We start from the raw sequence: 4,587 nt of genomic DNA, 5'->3' as shown, positions 1-4,587 counted from the left end.
ATGTATATATATTATACATATATATATATATATATAGTATCTATATAAAATAAAAGCAAAATATGATTAAATTAATAATAATTCACATTGAATACACATATTGAATACAAAAATTAAATAAATTCAATAATTATAAAAGCAACTACTACCGCAGAAAAAAATTGAATTTTCTATATGGTTACATAAATCAATTTACCTTACTCTCTACTGGAGTCATTTCAGAATTTTAATTATGATATAAATTTTTGAGAGCGGGCGTAGAATAGAAAGAAAAAGAGAGAGCATGATGAAAATAAATATTCGGGCGCGTAATCCTATTTCGAACGACGCACATTCAATCGCTCCAACAATCACTCGTTAATGAATCTGGGAAACTTTTTCCAATTATCTGTTCCAATTACCACAAATGTGACGAATAAGGTCGTCATTTTGCGTCAATGTGATAGCGCGATACGTATATTACTCCTAGGACACTCTTAGCACTCATGCACATTCATGTATTGTGCCGACTACTATGACAGCAGTAAATACACATAAGTATGCATAATGTTCTTGTAAAGAGCGAATCTCATTTATAATAACATTCTGTCCTGCAACTATGACGCGCGCGTGTTCAACAAAATATTAAAGAATTTCACTCAATTAAAGCTCACAATTGCTAGTTTATTTTAAAAGTAATGACAAAAATATATATAACGAGATTGTTAATAAAATTTTTAATTTAATAAATTTGTTATTTGAACAAAATGTAATCACAGTCTTTCCGTTTTTAACTACAATATTATTTTATGTCTTTTATAGAACAATCAAAGCTTGATTTAAAGTTCAAATATTAATTTTATTATTTCTATAAATTTTATTTATTTTAACAAGTCACTTGTTTAAATGACAAAAATTCTTTAACATGGTTTAATTATTTTTAATATAAAAAGACCGCAAAAATGTAACAACATTAGCTTGTCTTTTATAAGGGTCGATTTGTATTTGTGAAATTTAGCAGGCTTTGATATCGATATGCTCAGAATATCCAATGTCAAGGATCCGATTTCCATATCCCATTTCAGAGACGAGAGAATTTAAAGTCTTTATCCGTGTGCTACATACTTCGGAAACCATCGCTCTTGCCAAAGCACGAATAGAGCTGTCGATCGACTCCTTGTCGCTCATATTGCCAATGGCATGGTTAAACGTTTACGAAGTACTTAAAATATTAAAGTCATCTCCGGAAAACTTCCAGAAATAAAATCCAAGATAGTTGGAGAACGAAAATAGAGCAAAAATCGATAAACTCTTAATAACATACCCAATCGATAGGCAAAAATTATGGCCTCGTTTTACAGTTTAAATTTAATTACATAAAAATGGCTTTGCATGCAATTCGCTGTCTCTTTATATACATCATTTCTACGTAAGTAAAAATTTTATCATGCTTTATATTATTAAGTATTGAAAATCTACGAATATCTCTTAATTTCTGTGATATGTAATTTCTGTGACATAAACACAAAATAAAAAACAAGAAATTGTATTTCTTTTCTTCTTTCTTCTCTTCTTTTATCTCCATTTTAGTAAAAGTAAATAGTACAGCTATTCGAATAAAAAGCGTAACATAGATAAAGAATGAAATATAAAATTAACCAGAGCTAATTCCAAGCAATATAACTGCACTCGGTTTTAATTAAAAATCATAGTACATGTACATTGTAAAATAGACGAAATAATCTAAATATAAGTTTGCTACTGAATTAAGTGTGATATATATTATCATATACCTATTAAATATAATAGCTTACGAATTATAAATAATTATAATTAAAGATAATATTGAGGAAATAAATATATTTATCACTATATCTTACAATTAGATAAAGTAACTTTATGTTATATCTCGAATCAGCATATACTGCATTTGCGCCATATTGTGAAAGATATATGTCATGACATACATATATGACTATTTGTAAACAGGTCGAGGAAATGCATTTGAACGAAATTTAATAATAAATATGGAATGTATCGGAAATCGCGTGCATTGTGACGACGTTTTGTTCGATCATCAAAAATGTATTTGAAGCGAATATGATCGTCGAAGCGCGGCGAGAGTAACTGAAAATTTGTTACATTCTTCTTGGATATTGGACGAATTTCAAATTTACCGACACGCGTGGAAACAATCAGCGGAAATTGAAACAAGCTTGGGCAAGGAGAAATAATATGACCTCGGTAGAATAGAATCGGCTTTATACAATGCGACTCATTAAAATTCGATGTGCAATGAAAATGAGCAATGTATGAAATGCAACGCGACTCAAAATTAGAATTCAATGAATTTAGTGCTATTGTAACAGAGTGAAAATTTTATTCAATATTAATAAATAAATCAAATTTACCGATCCATCCATCTTAAATTCATTGTATTTATCAAAAAGGAACATGAAATTTCAATGACAACTGAATTAAATAAAAAACTGAAACTTTGAAAATTATTCTCTTTCATTCGAAAATTAATTACGACCTTGCTACATTAATATTCGTAAAATTGTAAGTTTCTTGACCAACTTTCTGTTGAAACTTCTCATTTTGGACTATCGAGAACAAACTTTTCCTTAATAAATATCTGACGAGGTGGAATATCTTACGATGCTTCGAAGAATGAAAATTATCGTAAGTTTGATAATGAATCTAAAAGAAAAAAGTGTATCCATCAGAACGCGACAAATAAAAGTGAGATGAATAATGTCGAGAGCGCAAGTTCGCTGATGGAAATAAGTCTGTAATAGGCAATGACGCAATCGTTTCTCAGAGAAAAGATAAAATCGAGGCAACGTTTCGCATAGAGGAAATGCTCGAGTTTCGCACTTCTTATGTCAGACGTATCTTATCTTAAAATATTTTACCTTGCTTCTACAATTAGTAACAACATGCAAATATATGTTGCTTTCCCTTGAATACATACTCAAGTTTACCTTGAACTCGTTTAATTATATTGGCTCGCGTATAAGCATGAAGCACAAATAATTTAGTCAATTGTCGTAGCAAATAGAAATTAATAAAACAAAGCAAAAATTGGAAACATTCAAATTGCGATATTATTAATCGTGCTTTATTAGAGCGTTTATCATGTAATGCATATTGTTTTCATGTTGTTTCAACAATTAGTCGAACATAGGATTGATCAGTTTCGAGTTCATTTAATCATGATAATATTTTATGATATTAATTAATAGAGATTTATAGAGATATTTATAGACAGTTTATGTATGAAAATTTTAGATGAAGAATAATCGACATATACCATATATGTATATAATTTACCCTGCAACATTCCTACACTAACATACTTACAAACTCATTAAATATAAAATAGTATTTATACACATTATTATATTTAGCGCAAATTGTTTCACAATTTAAAAAATATTTTGCATTTATCTTTATTTAAAGAATGTATAGAATATTATTATCAAGATAAATCATTAAAGAGAACAATGAAAATAGAAATATAATGTTAAGATGTCAGAAACATTCTACGCAAGTAATTACGTTAAAAAAAATCACGTGAATAATGAATTAAGAGTTGATTTATTCTTATTATTCTTTTTTAAAAAATTTAAGTTTTGGAGTATATTTAGAAATTAATTAAAACATAGAATTTAATCACATTATAATCTTTTCGTTAAACTATAAAAAAAGAAACTATAACAAAAAGAAAAAGAAAAACTGAAATACAATGATGCAGGTTTTATTTTTCCGAGAAATATAAGAACCATATTAAAGTCGTATATATAAAATGGATAGGTATCAATGACACTTTGTCGATTTGAGAAATAATAGTTTCGTTCAACAAGTGGTATTTAGAGATTTTGTAACTGATAATATGTAACTGTGATGTGCCGAAGAGACATTCGATTCTTTGAAATCATGTGTATTTTAACTACAATTATGTGCTATCAATAATATCGTATTGATAACATCGGAACAATTGTATAGATAATAGAATCTTGTAAAACTTTATCTTTGTGTGAAACATTAGATAACATTCTCAAGATATTTTCTGAATAATACTGATAAATTTAATTAATTTTGTTGATTTGATTGATGACTAAATTAATGTTGACAATAAATTTTTTTTCTTAACAAATACGAGATTTTAGCAATCTTTTAGTTGGAAGCAATTAAAAGTGCACAATTTCTCGTAAATGTTTTTATTTAAAAAAAATAGTGTTTTACATATATTATAATTCTAGTAAATAAAACACTGTATATACCATGAAAATCATATGCTATACCAAGAGCAATTACAATTCTGTTACTTCATATACTGTTATATCGCTACTTCCGTTTCTATCCCTTTCATGCCCTTCCGCTTAGTTGTTCTGCATTCTGTACCAAGATAAAATATAGCCTCAGCATTTTGTGACTGCCATTATGCTGTTATTTATCCACAACCTTCTTCGAGCCATATAAGGAAACTCGTATTACAAGCGGTCCATGTTCAGTGACATAAAATATAAAGAAGACCGTGCATTATTTTGCGAATGCATTCACCTACATATGTCTCTCTCTTTTCCTCTCTCTCTCTCTCTC

The sequence above is a fragment of the Trachymyrmex septentrionalis genome, unplaced genomic scaffold (assembly GCF_001594115.1).
Source record: "Trachymyrmex septentrionalis isolate Tsep2-gDNA-1 unplaced genomic scaffold, Tsep1.0 scaffold20, whole genome shotgun sequence".
Lineage (NCBI taxonomy): Eukaryota > Metazoa > Arthropoda > Insecta > Hymenoptera > Formicidae > Trachymyrmex > Trachymyrmex septentrionalis.
Note: the sequence above shows the minus strand (reverse complement) of the source record.